The sequence below is a fragment of the Pagrus major genome, chromosome 9 (genome assembly GCF_040436345.1).
Source record: "Pagrus major chromosome 9, Pma_NU_1.0".
NCBI lineage: Eukaryota > Metazoa > Chordata > Actinopteri > Spariformes > Sparidae > Pagrus > Pagrus major.
In genome coordinates this window covers 20,484,302-20,505,635 of record NC_133223.1, presented here as the reverse complement: position 1 = coordinate 20,505,635, position 21,334 = coordinate 20,484,302, and the positions used below count along the sequence as shown (strand labels likewise).

Here is a 21,334-nt window from a genome sequence, read left to right as displayed (position 1 = left end):
TATTATTATCTATTATTAAGTATTTTCATTTTTTTTCTACTTCACTACATTTCAGAAGCAAATATTGTACATTTTACTCCACTACATGTATTGCTAACATTTTCTTTACCAGCTGCAACATAAACACAATGTACACATTAATGCATCAATATGCATAATCCAGTCATTTATATTTATATATTTATTCTAACATGAGTCATGCTGTATGATGAATGACCTTCACTTTTGGGACATGAAGTATATTTTGACCCTTTTACTTTTATACTTTCACCTTTATAAGCAACATTTTGCATGCCATGTACTTGTAGCCAAGTATTTCTACACTGTGTTATTGCTACTTTTACTGAAGTAGAAGACATGAGTACTTCTTCCACCACTGCTTCTCTCTGCACACTTAATAAATAGTGAAAATAATGCAATTCATTTAAGTATTATTTAATAATCAAAGAATAATAATAAAAATTAAAATAATCCAGAATAAATCAAAAGAATAATCAAAATTGAAAGTGAAATAATTTGATAAGGGGTCAAGGAATATATTATGTACAAACACTATAAAGTATGAAATATGTATGTATATACTGTATTATTTCACTATGATCATAAAGGAATTAATTTGACCATTTTGTCAATTTAAAATCTGTCAACCTGACAAATAGCAGTTTTTCCCCAGAGTCCCTGGAGCTGTCACACCATCCAACCAGACTTTGTTTTGATGTTTTTCTGCTGTTAGCAACCTCTGTTTCTGTTCTTGAATGGGCCATGACATCACACTGAATAATCAGTTTAAATGTGGCGTGTTGGCATTTGAAGAAATTGTGCATTTTGTCATTTTTCCACAGTAAACACAACAAACACACATTGTGATCAGAAGTAGTTGCTGCTCCTGTGCCGTGATTAGAAAATTGGTTTGCATGTATGAACTGTAACCGTCTGTTGTTGCGATATGTAGACAGTAGAGGCCGATGGTCGTCTGCGTGTCTATTATGCATTAGAGAGTCAAGGTTATTTATAGTATATGTCATGCAAGATTAAAGGTTTGTCTGAGGGCCATACAGCGCCTTCGACATGGAACACCCTTTCTTTATTTCTGTGATTCACATACGGAAAAACAAAACAAACAAAAAGCAGAAACATTTAATGGGAAAGAATCAGAGAAACCAAAGGAGACCTTGTTTTTTGGTAGTTTGATTAATTGCATATTTGTTGCAGCTGTTTTGTTTATCACTTTTATTGGGTCCTTCATTATAACCTATCCTTTGTAGTCTCTTGATGATAATGTGGCCATGATTATTTTTTTAAGAGACTGTCCAACCTGCATTAAAGGCCAGTTATTCCTCTTATGTACAGCTCCCCAGAGTTTTAGACACGTGCTCAGCCTCATGTGAGCTGTAGTTTATTTCTTACTCTTGGCTCATCATGTTGTTCCCCTTTTGAAATTAAGAGATACTTAAGTTTTACTGGCATTTACACCTATAACTAATGTCAGTGGTGGAAGAAGTGTTGAGATCATTTAGCCGAAATTTGTTGAAAATGGAAATATTCAATAATGTAAAAGTGCCTCAAAGCTGTGCTTGTGTAAAGTGGGATTTAAGTAAAGTACTTGAGTAAATGTGGCCTACTTAGTTACATTCCATCACTAATTCAGCTTGACATTTCATAAAACAGACACTAGCTATTAGCTGGTAAGCAGTGGTGGAATGTAACTAAGTACATTTACTCAAGTACTGTACTTAAGTCCAATTTTTAGGTATTTGTACTTGTACTTGGGTATTTACATTTTATGCTATTTTATACTTCCACTCCACTACATTCTGGAGGGAAATATTGTACTTTTACTCCACCATATTGATTTGGTCAATATACCAGATCTAATAATCAGCCAGATCGATAATGTAATGTAATATAGTATATACAATATACATACATATAAATGTAGAATTTACTTTTACTTTTGATACTTAAATACAGGTAATATCATACTTTAAGACTTACTCAAGCACTGTACTTAAGTCCACTTTTTAAGTATTTGTACTTCACTTGAGTACTTTATACTTCCACTCCACTAGATTTATTTGGTAACTGTAATTACTAGTTACTACACAGATTACTGGCTGCATTACAGCCAAAGTAGCACATTTTAAAATTGATGTATTTAATCAGCAATCAGATAATGTAATATAGCAAACACTATATACATACATGCACATAAATGTATAATTTACTTTTATTTATACTTTTAATCGTGAAGTACATTTAATATCAGATACTTTAGTACTTTTACTCACGTATCATTCGTATGGGTATGACTTTTACTTTGCACTTCTTCATTACGGCCATTTTTGTCCTGCTTGCTGGATCCATCTGTCCAGTAGACGATCTCTGCGGCCGTGTACGCCGGAGCTTACAGGTGTACCAGAGTGTCCGGAAGTGACGTAGGACGCTCACAAGACTCCGCCATCGGATTGGATGATAAATACATGGACCGAGAGGAGAGAGCGGCAGAGAGGCGGCAGCTGGACATCTCCGAGGGACTCAGCGGAGCTTTACGGTAATATTCTCCATTTTATGTGACTTGTATCGAAAGACGAGGCTTCGTGGTGAGATAAAACGCCTCGGTGTTGGTTCCGTTTGACGACAGACGGGCTGGTTTTGACCCGCGGGACGTGGCTGGATGTGCTGACTCGGCTAGCTGTCAGCTGAGCCTCGGGTCTGTGAGCATTAACACGACGACGATGGACCGTGACGCGACTGTTCAGACTGTTTATGAATGAATTTACAGCCTCAGACGTCCGCAGAGAAACACTGCGCGGTCACTTTGAGTCACTAGTGATCACTTTGGGTCGGACAGGCCAGATGTGAAGTGGACCTCTTGCGCATACAAGTATTAAAAAAAAAAGGTTGAAGCTGTTATTCGCCTTCATTATGTAACCAAGTGTACAATCTGGGTGAATACTGAAGTGTTTGGATCTAGTTTGAACCAGGAGAAGGAGGAAATTATAGGCTGCTCTGCCCTGCTGTTTGCAGGGAAGGAGGCTAAATTATAGTGGGTGGTGGAGAAATGTTTGTTTTTGAGTTAGATTGTAGTTTTGTGCAGTATTTCTGACTACGTGGCTCAAACAAAACTGTGAGAAAATGATCCTGGCTGGGATAGTTTGGCTCTGATTTGTGAATATGCGGTCTTAATGAGGGTGTTATTATGTTATTACGTTGTTTTCTTAGTTACACCTGGTTTAAAACAATGCAGTCTGATTTCATTAAAATGACACAGTGTTCAGTTTTTGTTTTGAAGAGTTTAATATCATTTTTGAGTTTGTGGTGCTGATGTTTCTAATATTTTGTCCACTCCACATAAGCATAATGCATTAAAATCCAGCAGCATCACAAGCCAGAATTTGGACAAAGTCATTGTTTTGTGGTGTCAAGTCTTGCTTTATGAGGTCCAGAGTCAAATCCAAGTCTTAAACACGTTTTTAATGCACCCTTAAACAAATGCAATGCTATTACATATTTATAAATATAGTAATAGTATTGTTAAGAACGATTTGTAGTTATTACCTGTATTTAAAAGCAAAATGATCAGGTGTGCCTTGTTACCGTGTGTTTCAGAGTTACAGTTATTTGCATTTTTACATGTAACACATCAGTTTAATCTTTTTGGGTTTACGGAGGATATGAAGTCATTACAGGGGAAACAATGCTGAAATCGAAGTCATTGGTGGGGTTGTGGCAGGATACCGATTTTAAAGTATACCTGATATAAAAACGGACAGTTATGATACCACGTACACTTGGTTATACACACGGACCAGACATGAGCTGTAATCTTTCCGGCTGCAGCCCAAACTATTGCACAATACACATGAAACATCTGTATTTTTGGACATTTTAATGTTAAATGAAAATTATTTGCCATGTGATATGTAATGAAAAGGTTGCCATTTCCAGGAAAATAATAACAAATCACAATATAGTACATAAATGGCAATTACATCAGCCCCCTCAGTTCCTACTGGGTTTTTCGCGGCCTGGCTCTAAACGACCCGAGACACGGTACCGGTCCACTGCCCGGTGGTTGGGAACCCCTGATGTACGGTATTGAATTCTCTTTTACTAGTGTTATTAAAAAATAATTCAAGTTTATGTCAGGTTTAATGTAATTCAAGACATGATACATAGTACGATTAAAATAACGCATTTGTTCAACCAAAATAAAAGGTCTGGATTTCATTCCTTTAACGACTGCTGTAACTTCAACTAATGATAACTATGTAGCACCGTGATATTTTCTGAGGTGGTTATTGTACCATGAAAATCTCATACCGGTGTCAATGTCAGCGTTGTAGGTCTGTCACGATATTTATCATGATATCATCAAGAGAGTTATTGACTTATTGATATATGTACATGACCTTGATCATTTATGCAGACCTTGATATTGCCTGTTGTGTTCACATGCATTTTTTTATTTCAATATTATTTTGGTTGTTTGGTTTTATTTTATTTATTCAGGATAAATGTAATCTGAATATTCCTAATAAATCAAAGATCATTGCTCTTTGAAAAGGTGCATCCGCGTTATTCGGCTATTATCTTTATATCAGTGGCATAAAATTGTCTTAAAGTAACAGTTATATTGTTGACTGCATTATTTTTGGGGGAAAATTAGGCGTCCAACAAAAGTAGATATTGTGACAGACTTTTTGTTGAGTTTAAAGTCTTTTTGGATTTTGTTTAGTCGAGTCTGAAGTCACCAGATTCATGACACTCTAGTCCAAAACTCATGTCACAAACTGAAGTCTTCTAATAAATGACCAAAACGTTTAACCAACACCTCTCCCAAAACACTTTCAACAAAAAACTAAGCATTAAAAGCTTGATGCAAGTCGGATTTATCGCAGGACTGTTGTATGTTGTATGTTGTATGTTGATGTTCAGAGAGGCGAGGTGAAGTGGTGATCAGTGTCGTCTGCCAGATGTGGGACTGATAACACATCAGCCTGCTCTCTGTGAGCTCTCAGCGGCCATCTGACACAAATCAGAGACGATCATTCATCCGTCTTTCGTGAAGACTCGATGTCACAACAGCTTTATGGTTCGGCTGCTTTTCACTTCTGTCCCATGTACTCTGACAGTCAGTCAGCCGCGGAGAGCGTCACACGTGTGAGCGGTGGATGCTGTGTGCTGTCATGGCAGCAGCATTGTGTTCCAGCCTCATTGTGCTGAGCGGGACATTTCCAGTAAGTGTCCACGTGTGTCACTAATGGCTCTGCTCCTCTTGTAACTGCTGCGGTGTGTGCGGTGCAGTTACAGGTCATGCTCTGCACCAATCAGCCAAATGTGGTCCCCCACTAACAGCGCGTTGAAGCCTACACCTCTCAGGTGTTCTTCTTAACTATGGCACAAAGACACCGAACACCAGGTTAACAGCAAATGTGAGCAGCTACACGTGTGGACCAGTTTTATGTAGTCTTTTTATACAAGGAGTGCTTTGACATTGAACCCAAGATCTGCCGCCAACGGAGAATGAGCAGATTGTTTTGCATTTCGACTTGCACATTAGTGAAGGTGTGACATGAAACTACAACAGCCGTTTAATTTCCAGAAACATTACAAAGAGGCGTGAAGTGCTGGATTTTCCCTTCCCTACGTTTTAGTAGCAGCAAATATGAGATGAGTGTTGCTTAAAGAACGAGTTTTGAACACAGATATTGTATTATATCGTTTTAATTTATTTTGTCTGTATCGATACTTTTGACAACCTAAACTGGCAACGGTTTTGTTAATCTATTAATCAAGCAAAAACAGCTCCAGCTTCTCGAATGTAAAGATTTGCCGCGTTCTTATTTTAACCTCTGCCGAGGAGGTTATGTTTTCGTCCGTATGTGTTTGTTTGTTAGTTGGATTGTCAGCAGGATTACACAAAAACTTCTGAACGGATTTCCCTGACACTTGGATGGAGGATGGGTCTCAGCCCAGAATAGACCCCTAGATGTTTTGTGCGGATCCATAAAAAAGGGACAGATGCAGGAATTTTTTCTGACTTTCTTTAACATTGTGAGATGTAAATATCTCAGTGAATAATGCATTGATCTTGATGGGAAAAAAAATCAGGCGTATTCAGGTGGCTGGTATCTATGAGTGAGTACAGTTTGATGCAGATCACAGTAAAAATCTGGATCAGGCTGATATAAGATTTTTTTTTATCAGATTAGGCTTGGTTGAATTAAAGGGGCCTTGGCGGAGGTATGCGCTCTACTGAGTGCCATTCAAGTTTTAAACTTTATATCTTTGGATTTTTTTACTGTTGGCCCGATTAAAGGAAACATTTGAAGACAACATCAGATTCTTAAAAATTTGGGACGGCATTTAATTAATTAAATGTAATTAAATTAACAAACGAAAAGAAAATCTTAACTATATTTAATATATTGGCACTCTAGTTTATATTAGTATTAATCCGCCACTGTGAAAAGTCCCCAGCAAATGCCCCATTTCTCCCGTTTCAGTCCTGTTTCATCAAAACTACAAAGAGCAGCTGCTTTGGAAAATCACAGAGCCTTATTATTAGAAATGAAACTGTATATTTTTGTTGCGATTAAAAGTTCATTCCTGACCTTGGAAACAGTAGTCGACAACAGAGTCTCATCACAAAGTCCACTTTGGTTCTTGAGCTCGAAGTCATATGACTCAACCTTCACCAGAAGATAAAGATGTCCTTTCTTTTCCAATCCCTTTATGGACTTTCTCGCCCATGCTGGGGTAAAATATTAACGTATTTTTGACCCAAAGATTTAGTGTCACAGACAGGATAGGGAAGTGTATTGAAAGACCTAAAAAAACTTTTGTTTTTTTATGGGATTTGTTGACAATAAGAACAATATACAGTGCCACTCGCCTCATCCCTTAAGTGGTTGAACACTCAAATCCCCTCTTCAGGAAGAAGTGGGTCACCCTGTTTGTTTGTCCTGTTTGTCCAGGTGTCATGACTACCTGCACATCTGAGTTAAATACCGTGTGCCACGTCAAGCAGAGTGTCAGCAGAGACGTAGGAAGCGAGAGGTGGGGGGGAGGTGGGGCGGTCCTGATGCTGGCATACAGACAGGAAGCTGCATTTATGTAATTGACATGTGTAGCAACAGCAGCAGCATAGCCTTGCAGCTGGTCTGATCTCTCTAATCCTGACCCCGGAGACTCAGCTTGTTTGTTTTCGGTCTCATTTATGTAGCGGTGGCTCCAGTCAGCGTCGTGTCCCATCAGGCTTAATGAATAAGCTCATCGCTGTGTTTCATAAGCTCAAACATGTAAAGTTTATATGTGTTATCAGTGGTGTGCTGTCTTTGATGAAGATCCATTACAGCTGTTAGCTGTTGTGACATCTGTAACGTGAAAGAGGCACTGTTTTTATTTAGACTAAATGATTCACTGATTTATGAAAACACAACACAGCAAATCAAACTACAACAAATTGATAATAAAAATAAGCTGTTGATGTCAAAAAAGTGGGTCAAACTCATCATCTCTCTAAGCTATATATGTATGTGTCTCAGGTGTGTGCGGTTTATAAAGATGAATGCTTAACAGCCGTTGAAAATAGACATCACGTAGGTTTATGTGCTGGAGGTTTCCCATCGCGTGCAGCTCAGCTATTGAAGGGCAGTTGAGTGGAAAAATCCAAACAACAAACGCTGGGCTAAAGGAGGGATGTGAACATTAATGTCTTGGCCCCTTTCCTCCCTCTCCTCCCTCAGGCCCTCTCCTCCCTTCCTTCCTCCCTTCTGACTGACATTTCTGTAATGACACTGTCTGAGCTCCACAGGCCCTGCCTCCACCCCATCTCCATCCTTAGCTTACTGTGCGCCACACGCAGGGCCAGCTTGTCACACCGAGAGCCTGCCTGGCACGCCTCACATCTATATCAGACCACTAAATGCCAATAAGGACAACTCAGCTTGATGAAGAAAGTAAGCGTCTTCCATCTTCCGGGCCCCTCTTGCTCTGTTGGCTCTCCTGGAGGTGGCGTTTGCCAATGGTTTTATTGGACACATTTGCAGACACTCTGCTGGTCAGCCTGTTTTAGGACTGGGATTCAGTTGAGAAGTAGGTTAAGCCCCCCACATCTTTTTATATTTGGGCAGGGGTATTACAGTAGAGACTGTGAGGGGTTTGGATTAGCTCAGCATTGTTGAACCCTATGTGTGCCTGGGCTTTGCTGCTAATAGTATGCAGGCTTTACATCCTGGAGAGCAGTCTGAAAATAAATGTGGCCAAACATCATGAAAAGCCGTCGCAGGAGACCCACTTAACATTAACACGAAAGATTACTTTCTGTACGACCGTCTACAATATTTTAGTAGTGTGAGTGTGCTTTGTATGCATGTACTGTATTCACCCAACTGCACATGGCTTTAAATGTACTTCTCTCTTGTGATGTGTCTGCGAGCCGAGCTTCTATAATTACCACAGCCTGCAGCGCCTCATGGGGAGCATATTAACACACACGAGTGGAGGAGCACATGCACAAGTCATACAGGCTGCGTGTGTGTGTGTGTGTGTGGTTGCTGGAATGCATTTGCAACATCTCTGACCTCTGATGTGTGCATCTGTACAATAATATATGAGTAGAAAGGGATGCAGTGTTAGTCACATATCGTTGTATAATGCTTTCTAAAGTATCCATGAGTCATGCTTGTCTAATGCAAGTAGGGTTATTGTCATAAAATCAGTCACAAGGTGTGATGTGCAGCGTGCACCATGTGACCAAGATAAATATTAGACTAGTGCAGCTACATGCTTAAATAACAGGCAGACTGTGTGTGTGTGTGTGTGTGTGTGTATATATATATATATATAGAAAGTGTTTGACTTTTTTGCTTAGAAGATGAAGTAAACAACTAATCTGTTATAAAAATAGTTTTAATTTTCTTTCGAATTAATCGACTGATCGTCGCAGCTCTGCTTTGGGTTTCTGCTGTTAACCAGACAAAACAAGTTGGGTATATTCCGCAACTAAATGATTAAATGCATAATCAATCATTGGAAAAAATAATTGATGTGGTAATTGATACTGAAAAATTGATTAGTTTCCTGGCCAATCACCAGAATAAATATTGGCAATGTACTTTTCTGCAAACCACGGATATCTTGCAACTTTACGTTTGTTGTCGCAACACTGTGCGTGTGGTCTGGTTGGGTTTAGACACAAAAACCACGTGGTTAGGGCGAGGAAAACATCACGTTTTAGCTTAAAATATCAGCTTTGGTCACCACAAACATGGTTGGAGATGTCCTGATTAATTGTCAAAATACAATACAGATTTATCTGATGCCAACATAATTACAAGCTGGTTAATTGTTCTAGCTCTCGTACAGACCATCTGTGAGAAACACAAGTGGAAAACAATGAGTCGGCCCAGTGTGAGAAAGGTTGTTTGTGATTTGGTCATATTTTGTCTTAAACCATACAGCTAATGATAAGTGTGGATCCTGTCAGAAGTCTTGTTTACGGTTATAGCTGCACTAGAGCCCGACTAATAAATCAGTTGGCCGTAATTGGCTGAACGCAGATATATTGGTTTCAGCGTATATGTTGCCCGATATGTGTTTAACGTTCTTTATAGAGATTATACTGCAGAAAAATATCCTCTGAATTATTTACTGTGTCATTATTTAATTCCCAATGAAGTTTACGTTGTCATTGCACTGTTGTCATTTTAAATAATACAGTTTATTGTTTAACTGTAAAATATCCTTCCTCTGTTACAAATCTTCAAGTGTTTGATCATGTGTGTATATTGGCCAATATATCGAGACCAGAATGTTTTACTTCCATCAGTCGGACTAGTTTCAAAGTAGTATAAAATTAGACTTTTTGTTTTTCTGACTAACAATCTACTGTATACAGTGCATCCTGTATGTACAGGGTGGGCTCTACCCTACAGTCTCCTCTGTAACCTCACATATTCGTCTAACGGCACCAACACCCACAGTTGTAGTCTCGGGCAGACCACCACTGCCTGCAACCCACTGCAGCAGCCCCACACTCTTCCTCACATCCTCTGTCCAGGGATGTGGACTGGAGGAGGTGAATTGACATCCCAGCATGTGTTCATTTCCTCCCACTTCTGTAATTCTCTCTAGTGAAATAATTAGAAGGCTGGAGAGCCTTCATAACATTTTATGTTATCTAAGACTAGCTGCTGTGTTCTGCATTATAGCTCTGCACACAATCCCATAAATCACGCTGGGGATTACCAGGTGCATACAGTTTGGAGGAGGGGGGGCAGCACAGTAGGCTTTCTGTCTGCTGCTCCTGCAGCCTATTCTGAACTCACGGTAAAGACTGAACCGGGATAGATGGATTGTTGTGGTGCGGGCAGAATCCTCCGGGAGCGTTGAACCAGTCATTGTTATGTAATTTCCTCTCAGTGTGGATTGGTCAGGCTGTGGGTTGTTGGTGGGCTCAGCACAGTAATCTCACAAGCATTATCTGTCTCTCAGAATCAGTGCTTGTTGTGTGCAGGACTCTCTCATCCATGCCCGCCTTTATAAATCCAAACAACCAGCCAGGCCGGTCTGTTTCTATCATTCATCATGGACAAACAGGTTTGTCCTCATACATGAAGTCAACATACTCAGGACCAGTCTGTTCTCATTACTTTCGGTGTTTTCCCAACTCATCAGACTTCCCCATCCACTTACTCAATTGTATTCAACATTTCATCCAGTTGGCCGCGGGGCTGGGAGATTTAAAGGATTGCAGTTGGTACCAAAAAGCATTTGGTGTTGAAACAGTGCTAACAACACCCAACCACACATATCTAATCACAAGGATATTTCTTCAGTGTTTTCACTAAAGTAAAGTGTGAATAATTTCAGTTTTTGCAAGCAGGGGACACCAGTCCCTGAGATTAAGTAAATAAAGCTAATTTATATTGACTACAGAGAGCAGCAACTACAGCAAATGTTACTCTTTTAAGCTAACACCATGTTAGCTATCTTTTAGCAGGACTACTTTCGGCAGTTAACATTACTGCTTCTCTGCAAAGCTAATGCTACAATAGCTGCTTTTTTTAGCAGGACTACTTTAGATGTTCTTTCTTAGTGTATTTGTATGATTGCTGTTTGCCCTTTTTATTTATGTCCACAAACTAAATTTCTAAGATGCTGGTTTCTTAAAATTAATATTGGTCAATTACAGGAAATGTCTAGGGGGAAAAGTTAGCTAGGTTAGCTTTGACCAAGGCTAGCCAAGGATATCTCATCAGCTAATTTTAGCTACCAATAACTTGATATAACTCTCCTTGCAATCTACAGTGCGTTTGTTGGCTTTTTGTTTGTTTGTTTGTTTGTTTGTTTGCTGCATTTTGGCATTACAGGACAGAGTACTACTTAATCATTCCGAAGACAGTATGATATAGCTGAACAGATAATAAAGGTGTGTCTTTGATAACAGACCTGAAAGTGAACGTAGTGATAAAATAATCTTGGTTTGGTTCAGATCACTTCTAGAAGTGTCCGGCCCGTCTCTGCAGATCAAGACAGACTGTTGCTGTGCCAACAATAGACCTTGAACCAATCAGTGGCTGAGAAAGTCCTTTATTGACAGTTTAATTGCTTTGCGCACTATTTCCCAGTTTATCACATTGATTGTCTTAGAGGTCACACACACACACCGCAGGCACAAAAGGTAGATGGATCAGTGACAAATAAGGGTTTGCATTATGAGCAATTCAAAAATGTTTTAAAAAATTGTTTTAAAAGCTTGCATCAGGTTTGCTAAAATGTATATTTTGTATTTATGTTGGTTTCATGTAATTTGAAATAGCATTTGAACTATTTTTTACGAAAGGTAAGACTGAAAATGTCAAGCGGTGTAACCACAACAAAAGGAGAATATTAAATATTTCTTTCCACCTAGAGTGTATGCAAGTGTACTTATGAAAACAGTTACTTAATTTTAAAATATCACATGAAAATAGATTTTATTAGGATTATTTTAAATTTTAAAAAAAATTTAATATAGAGCAGGACAAATGCTGAAACACTTTGTGTTTTCTAAATAATATTTGACAAATTATGTATAAACTGTTAAAAAACATGTTAGTACATTGCAATAGAGGATTACATCTTATTCCACATGAATTTCCTGTATATTACAATATTTTTATGAAAAATACTGGTTACACCAATTGACACAAACCAGTTACACCACCTGACTATGTTGCTTCTACAGTCAAAGGCCATTGTTTGTTGAAGAAACTGGCACTAAAAATCAAGCATGACAGTGAACAAGGTCAATTTAACTTTTTTTTTAATTTTTCAATGAAGAAAAAACTGGTCTCAGGGCAGAAGTTGTCTGAGGGCAGGTGAATCCCTCCTGGTCTCAGGGCAGAAGTTGTCTGAGGGCAGGTGAATCCCTCCTGGTCTCAGGGCAGAAGTCGTATTTTTCTGTTTTAAGGCAACGTGGTTGGACAATTCTCATATTATTGGAGTTTTAAGTCTTTTTAAAGCTGCTGTTCATGTTCAACATTGTCACTGTTCACCCACTTCATTCTGCTACATTATGAAATTACATATGTTGCACTATATATTGCTTAAAATTGTAAGTGAATGGAATACAAATATATATTAAGGTTAAACATTTAAAAAAATATCAAAGCCATGCAAAATAATGATTTTATCCTAACCTTTCAGAGCTTTGATAATAAAGTTGTGGATAAATCACCACTTCTTCATAAGAAATACCTACCTAAGTGACGTCACTTGTATTGGAGAAATTTTGTGGTGACTACTTGGACTTTATCATAATGTCACGGGACGTAGTATGACAGCCACATACCTCAATGTGTCAACAATCAAACTGAGCAGACGTCCATTGATTTGTCTGTAATCATAGATATGTGTGTGTGTGTGTGTGTGTGTGTGCCAGCATGTCTGTACCTGGCCGCTGCATGCGATGGCAGATTGTAAAGGTAAACCACTGTAAGCTTCGATGGTGCTTTTTCTCTTATTAATGCGGGGGACACAGGAGCTGTCAGTGCTGTTGTTCCGCTGCTGGTGAAATAGTAATGAGTGTGTATAACAGAGCTGAGCCAGTGTGGTTTACAGCTCTGTTGCACTTGGAGGCGAGGCTGGGGCACATGGAGCACTGACCGGCTGTACATCATGTCTGCGTGCCGCTGATGGAGACAGAACAAGAGGCTTTTGGCCACCGCTGGAGTAAAGATAATTGAGAGAGTGAGGTCAGGCTCCTTTTATCGCTTTGGTTTGGAAATGTCAAGAGTTTGTCGGTTTAGGTCATCAATATCTGGTTGTAGCTATAGTTTAGATCAGACAGCCTATTGAGAGGCTTGGAATAAGTAAATATAAACAATATTTGTATGGATTCAGAAGGTCCAGGTCAGGTTTCATGGGCAAGTAGTGGATGTAAGTAATTATTTTAGACATTTAAATCGACTTAGATCTTCTGAAAGCAGTCGATTAACGACAGAAAATGATTCAGCAACTTTTTTGTAATCAATAAATCAGTCATTTAACTACACCAAAGTTTCAGCATCGTAAATCAGAAAGCGTTCTTATTTTCTCTGTTTTATATTATTGTAGATGAAAGATTTTGGCATTTGGAGAAATAATTTTTTCAATTTTTTCTATTTCACAGACTAAATGATAACTGTCAGATTAATATCAGAGTAATTGCAGCCTTAGTGTGTATTTAGTGGTGATTGTTGTCATTCAGTACAGGGTGGAGTATCATCCCTTCAACATCTGTCACCTTCCTAGTGAGAATAAAATCATAACGTATTGTTTGCAGTCAATATGGCAGAGGCGTGTTTAGAAAGCCTGCGAGGCCACGAGTGTTTTTTGTTTTTCATGATCACAAAGTAACAGTTTTGTAATCTGAGTATTATGAGCTTTGCTTTTATTTATTTATTTCGTGTGGTCCAAAGAAAATGGTATTTTCTTGTCAAGTGAGGACCCCAGGACGAACATTATTTATGTTTATTTTATGAGACAGCCGTAATCAAAGAAGAAAACAAATAAGCTCAGATTTCAGCTGCCCTGCTTGTTGCTCTTCAACGTTATTTGAAACTTTAAATTAAAGTTAAATGAATTCAAATATGTGTAACAAAGCTGAAGAGTGAAGGAAATCAAAGCCGTGGCTCAATATAATTTCTGTGGATTTGTGATGTCGTACTGAAAATATACTGTTTCATGTTGTCTTATACTGTTCATGCATTATTATATTTGATAGATAGATAGATAGATAGATAGATAGATAGATAGATAGTCCTCACAAATAAACACTGCCTTAATTAGTTTAAAGTAAAGGCAATCAATATTTGTTGAAAGCACCACCATTTGGGTAGCCTTTTAAAATATTAACTGCGCATTTAAAACATTGGAAAACCTCTTAAGCTTCAGACTAAGTAGGTAAGTTTGAAACCAACAATTACAATACTGCATATGAAAATGCCATAACAGCCTGATGAATGTGTAATGTGATATCACTGCTAAGATTAGAACAGAGAGGCTTACAGGTGCATAACCATGTCATGATTTTGTCAGTGTCAGTGAAATGCTTCAATACAGTAAACCAGCACTTAAGAGTGTTTCATGTCTATTAAAGAAACTTGGTCGGGGTGTGTTTCTCGCTTGTTTCTGTGATACAATGTGGCCGTTGCTTGTTCCCACATGAGCTCACAGGCTTGTGATCTGCTGACCTTTGGAATTTCGGCTATAGAGCAGAGCTAGATGTTCTCGCTAAGCAAACAGCTCAGGTATTTGAATTCATGCTTCTTTGGATATCTAATGTCTCTCTCTCTCTCTGTCGTTCTCTCCCTCTCTCTGCCAATATTTAACTAGAGCTGTATTTTTGGGAATCCCCCTGCTGTGTTTTTGTGTGTGTCTTCCCAACATGGCAGGAATAGGAATTTCAGTTTCCACCCACTTTTGCTCATCAGGGCCAGAGGAATGCTTGACATTGTGTTAATTTTAGACTTTGCATCACAAAGGTGTAGTTTGAAGAAATCCGCTAACATACTCCCCGTTCCCTAATGTCAGTCCCCATTAGAGCCAGCATCCTTGGCCATCTGCACCGTGACTCATTTGACTGTCATTTCACGCCATTTATAGGCTGTCTTTGGAAGTGTCGCCCCCTCAGCCTCGCCCCGGGATACCGGACCTCCTCCTCTGGCAGTGTCCCCCTGCTGGGGTGTGGCTTGAGGACGGAGATTGGACAATGCTGCTCCAATATCCCAACCCCCCACACTCCATGCATCATTACATTCCTGCTCCTCTCCCCGTCCTCCTCCTTCCATCATCGCCTTCCCCAGAGGTTTAGGCCTGTATGGAGAGTATGGGGTGGAGCATATGTTACCCGAGCCTTTCCTTTCACCCGCTGGACCTCCCTCTCAATCAGTCTCTTTTGATATATACCCCCTCTGGTCGCAGTCAGCCTCAATCTCTGCCATTAGCACTCACAAACATGCAACACTGCAGACAGACAGACACACCTCCCTCCGTCTGAGTTAGACCCACCGGTTTTTTGATTATCTGGTGACTCAACCGTTCAGTTAATTTCTGTAAATGTTGCAGATGGCTGTACCTTTTGTTGTGCATTATACACTCAACGCATCATCTTCATTCATGCCAGTTCTTGGCCTGTTAAAGTTTAACCTTTAACCCTGCTCTCGCTGTGTGTGTTTGTATGCAGGTGAGAAGCAAGACGGAGCCGAACCTAAGATCGGAGTCGGATCACAAATCTTGTGAGATGCTCAGAACCCACCTGACAGGTGAGTACACACATACATTCACAAGCCTGCACAAAGCTGCACACATTTTGAATGGCTGCAATTGAGCACATTCATGGGGAGTGTGAGAAATTGTGAGACGTTAAATGACCTTTCGGGAGAGAGTGAAGACCGGCTATTGTGATATTCTGACTCTGACATTTGTATTTTTCTCTGACTGTTGTCGCCCTTCAGCCCTGGAGCTTGAACTTGATCATTCCCCTGAATCTGGACTCTTGTCAGGTGGTTTGATTTTTAGGTTTGAGTGCTCTGCGACATTAGACATTTGAGAAAATGGTCAAAGTCAGATGATGTTAGTACATAATGTCATGTATAAACATGGAGCACACATATGCTGACTGTGACTGATCAGCTTGCAGTGGAGAAAGCCGAGCTGTGTAGGTTAATCAAAACAATGTGATGATGACAATCACATAGTCAGACTTCATTTGACTACAGGAGAAGGTTGTGTTTGTGGTGTGGTGCTGTAGCCCTTGCATTGAAGACCCTTCTTTACGTCATGTTGTGCCGCAGCAGTGTGTGATTTTGGATAGCATGCCACCGTTCAGCAAGCAAAAGAGGCATGACGTGTAACACAAGTGTCTAGTGTGATGTTATACATACTAAACATGGTAATAATGATCATCTACAGTCTGTTTTTATATGGCGGTTGATCTCGTGCTATGCTAGGAGGGTAATAAGCTCCCAAACCTCCTAATCTCTCCAGTTTTTTGTTTGCTGTTCTTCTTCTCACCGCTGCTAGCTGCTATTTTAAATCTCTTGGTGTGGATCCAGGAGTTTTTCCCCCCATTTTCTTTAACATTTAAGATATGGTGTTTTGTTTACATTTTCGTGAATTTCTCCAGGAATAATGCATGAAAAAAATCACTTGTATTTCGGTGGCTGATATCTATGAGGACAATTTGATGTGGATACTAATAAAAATCAGCATCTAGCAGATTTAAATATGTTTTATATGGTATTGGATCAGGCTTGATTGAATTAAAGGGGACTGTTGGGCCTTGGCAGAGGTATGCACTCTACTGGGTGCCATTCAAGTTTATATAATAGTATATATAATATAATAATAATAATAATTTACAATAATAACTTATATGAAAGGCAAATTTCCCAAAGATTTAGGGTTACACAAGTGTTGTCCTAGAAGAAGATGCACAGGAGCCAAAGGGATTTTTCCTGAAAACTCCAGATTTTTTTCCAATGAATGGCTTATATAACTGATCTATAAAACATTAGTCATCCATTAATAAAGCCATTAGTCTGAACATATCACCATCAGTCATTGCTGTACCTGTAATTCTTAGTCAAATGACCTGCTATGTAGAAACAGTTTCACTTGGTTTGACGACAATGTTGAAAGAAAGAGGAGTCCTTTGTATTTAGAGCAAAAAACGACTTTTTGAATATTCGATTAAGCTTGGGAGTCGTTCTAGTTATTTTTAAAGCCCCAAATTTCCTAAACTCTCTGGTTTCAGCTCCTCACTAGTGAGGAGCAGCCTATTTTGATGATATGTGATAGTAAACTGAATATCTTTGTGTTTTAAAACAGAGATGTCAGGCCAGGAAATTTGTCTTTTTCATGTTATTTTCTGACATTGTATACACACATTATCAGAGCTGGGTAGTCCCTGCTGGAAACGCAGGATTCAGTGTGCAGTCTAATGTGGGATGTTGATAAAACTGGTGTGGAGAGAACTGATTACTGATTTGGCACAAAGGGATTTTCTCTTGTGCAGAAACGGTCTGTCCTACTTACAGAGACGCCACCGCAGCCTAACCTGCTGTTCCCAGCTGGCTCTGCTTTGAAATACATCCCTCCTCCTCCTCCTCTGTCCTCTTCATCTCTCGTCGCTCCTCCTCTCTTGAGTCTGAGCAGAAAGCTCCACCTCTCCTGCACCCCCCCTCCTCCCTCCTCCTCCTCTGCTCTTTGAGCCGCGTCCTCTCTGCGTCAGACAGCTCCATTCATGAAAAGTGTGACGTGAGCAGGTCTTCAGCGACCCGGTGACGCTGCCGCCGGCCACCCACTCACGGCCCAGGTGCTGCGAGAGTTAGAGGAATGTCTCCGTCTCGCTCTCTCTGTGCATTTCTTGTTGTTTTTCTCCAATCCTGACCGTCAGTTCAGCCTTTTCTTCCCCGGCTTTTTTTTTTTTTTTTATCCATCCCTGCCTCTGAGCTGAGAGAGGACCATGAATCTGAGCTCTGTCTGCTGTGAGTAATCTGCTGAATCTGTGTCTTCTGAGCTGAAGGTGGCGTGATGTGGAGGTACTTCTCCTGCTTGTGTTTTTGTTTTCTTTGATTGTGTGTACGTCTGCAAGGACAAAGTCAAGTGTGCTGTTTGTCTGTGAATCAGCTGTCATTGTTTGTTCAGTGGCACTGCTGCAGAAGTGTGTTGAGCGGTCGTGCGTTGGTGCGTGCAGGAGCTATTTTAGGCTCAGCTGTGATGATGCTGCTGCTGCTTTTTGATGCAGTACATCTCCGTGCCCTCTGAAGGACAGGTTGAGACGTAGGTAAAGGTAAACCCGCCCCTCCTCCTCCTGATGTAGCAGCCGAATGATACTCTGAAGCATTATGACGCTGGTTGGTCAGAGATGACAGACTTTTCTGGGACACACGTGTTTTGGCGCACAGTTATTTCACAATGTGCACAAGTGTTTTTGTCCTCTTTGTCCACGATCACTTGACATTTCTCCCCCACTTTGCATCTTCATACATCTCTTTATTCCCTCGGATTGGCAGCAGGAAAGCTGTGTGTGTGTGTTTGTGTGTCTGTGTGCCCACCTCTGTCCTCTGCTACTAAGCATGTTTATGTAACTGCACTGGATGAGTAGCCGGCAGCCGGGCTTTAGAGGAGAGCAGGAGGAGGAGGAGGAGGAGGAGGAGGAGGAGGAGGGGAGAGCTCCATCCATCCATGCATTCTCCACTGAGCGTTTGAAATAATGGCTGCATATTCAAATCCACAAGGAGTTTGCCATATTTTCTTCCAGATTGTCTCACTTGAGCTGCTCCAGAGGATTTAATATAAAAACAAAGCTGACGTTGCAGGGATAGCATGAACCCAGGAGCTGACAGAAGCACTAATGTGCATTGATTTCTTGGCTTTATGCAGACGAAAGAAGCCCAACACCCATTTCCTCTTGTTAAACTCACATGCCCTATTTATTTTTTGTGCTCCGTAGCCTTGTGTATTTTCATATTGCAGCCGTTATAACGGTGTCAGTCGCAGCCAGTCTCCTGCAACATGCGCGTTTGTCTGTTGTGTCACTTTTTGTGTGTCTGTCTCTCTCCTCAGCCCTTGTTGTTGGCGGGCCAGGCAGGCCGTCCCTATTAAAAGAGCACAAGGGGGATTGTTGTGGCAGCAGCTGCTCTGGTGTGCAGTGTTGAGTGTGTTTGTGTATGTGTGTGTGTCCTGTCTCCTGGCCGTGCAGGGCAGACAGGCCCAGTTCACATGGAGCCGGCTCCTCTTGTGTCCTTTGTTGTCGCTCTGGGAGTCTTTCCCATCGGAGCGTGGTCGGTACAGTATCGTGCCGCAAGCAGTAAAGCAGACAGGCAGTTTCTCCTTTATGTCTCTCTATTTTCTCTGTTTTCTGCTTCCGTCTCGCTCACTCATAACCCTCCGTATCCTTTTCCGTCTCCCTAATCTGCTTTTCTTCCTCTACTTTTCTCTGAACTATTCTTTCCCTCCACTGTCTCCTTGGCCCTCACCATCCCTCTCTGTCTGTTTGCATTCATCATCTATCTGGACAGATCTGGTTAGCATTCATAAACAGAGCTCTGTAAAGCTTTATCGTTAAGAACATGGGGACAAAGAGTCTACTCGACTGAAAAGGCCGATGTTGGAGTTTTTTCGGAGTAGGGTGTGCATGATAGTTGCAGATTTTAGGATGCGGTGTGTCCTGGTTGCAGTGCTGGCTGCAGCCTCGCTGAGAGGCTGGAAGAATGAAGCTGGAGGGGAGAGTGTGTGACGTGTCGATGGCGCACACTCTTTTCTTCAGTTATTTATTTTCTCTGATTCTGGCTGGTACCGGCTGAGGCTATTTGAGGCATGAGTTGTGTGTGTGTGTGTGTGTGTGTGTGTGTGTGTGTGTGTGTGTGTTTGGAGTGCTAATTATTCACAGCCATGTCAACTCTGAGATTCACTTTCAGCCTCCAGAACGTGTCGGTCAGCTGAGTTCTATAAAGTATGACTCAGATGTTGATGTTTTAGACTTCAGAAGAAGAAGCCAAAGTGTAGCTGTTCTGTTTTTACACACTCTCTGCCTGTTTCATTCATCCACCTGACTGCCCTCCTCCTCCTCCTCCTCCTCCTCCTCCTCCTCCTGCCTTCACAACGAACCAGGCGTATTCCAGATGATCCCACCTGGCACTTTCCCCGTGGCTTGCAGCTTTGACCTTGTTCCATTTGCCCAGCAACACCAGTCAAACCCCGGGTAGCAGGCAGGCAGCTAGGCAGGCAGGGATTATTGTCCTGTGGCCCGCTTTCCCCTCCAGCCAACCAGGTTGTTAAATCAGCCCAGGTGAGTCACCAGAGGGAATCAGAATATGAAGAAAGGCAGATTATAGAGAAAATGTCAGCCATGTGACGGCAGATGCCTGAACGCTGTGCCAGAATTTGTTTATTTCCCCCTCCACCGCTCACTGCGCCGCGCACCAGCAGATTATTACTTTCAACCACCTACAGCAGGCCGTCCAATCCCCTCTGGCAGCGCTCACGGCCACGGTAGCGAGGGAAAGCTGATTTAGACATCGGCCCACATCCCGACAATCAAATCAGGACTCTGCTGGCAGAATCATATTTCCGAGGTCTCTGTTTTTGACATTGCTGCATGTGTTTTTAATTTGGCAGACTCAATGACCAGAAAGAGATCTACAAGCAGTTCGTTCCCAGATTTCTGTTTCGTAACATTGTTTACTCACATGATAAACACTGGCTGTGAAAGTCCATAGTCTGCACTGACTCGGGAAACAAGTACAGATAGCAGAGTTCAGCTGTTCAACTGTGACCCAGAATAACAGACGGTCACATGTGTAGTGCAGACGCTAGAGACCGTCTGATAACAGACTCTTGTATTTGTCCAGTTTATTTTGTTTTTATTGATGCTCAGTGGAGACGAGTCCTGCTCTCACCATCCATTTTGTGCTCCATTTGTTTCAAGAGAGGAGGTCAGGAGGGACAGAAACAGTCTGGAGGAGGTATTTATCTTTTCCTTCCAGCAGTGAGCTCTCCAGGACGTCGGATCTGGACAGTATCTGTGAAAAGGTCTGACCCTGGGCCACAGTCATACATCTCTGTCTAATGATGAAGTTGAATGAAGTTATATTTTTTTATTTTTCAGGGCCGATACTGATATCTGTTATTAGCTGATATTTGGCACTGATATATAATTTCAGTTAAAGTGAAAATCTAATATTCAAAATTTAGAGTAAACTGTGATGTTATCTGGTCTTGAGTTACTTGTAATTTACTTGAGTATTTCCATCCTTTTTAATCTTTTTTTTTTTTTTGGGATAACTTTAGTTACTAG

The 21,334-nt window shown here is 40.8% G+C and overlaps 1 protein-coding gene across 4 annotated transcripts in view; it reads left to right on the top strand.

Annotated features, from left to right (window-relative positions):
* Positions 1–2,522: 2,522 nt before the first annotated feature.
* map3k13 (mitogen-activated protein kinase kinase kinase 13) overlaps positions 2,523–21,334 on the top strand; it is a 34,165-nt gene continuing 15,353 nt past the window's right edge. For 2 of the 4 annotated variants that reach the window (XM_073474341.1, XM_073474338.1), the window contains exon 1: positions 20,877–21,069. The gene's annotated coding sequence lies outside the window, so the exon portion shown is untranslated. Of the gene's footprint in view, positions 2,552–15,715; positions 15,795–20,876; positions 21,070–21,334 lie in introns of those variants that run through there. The other 2 variants (XM_073474339.1, XM_073474340.1) reach the window with 2 other exon arrangements.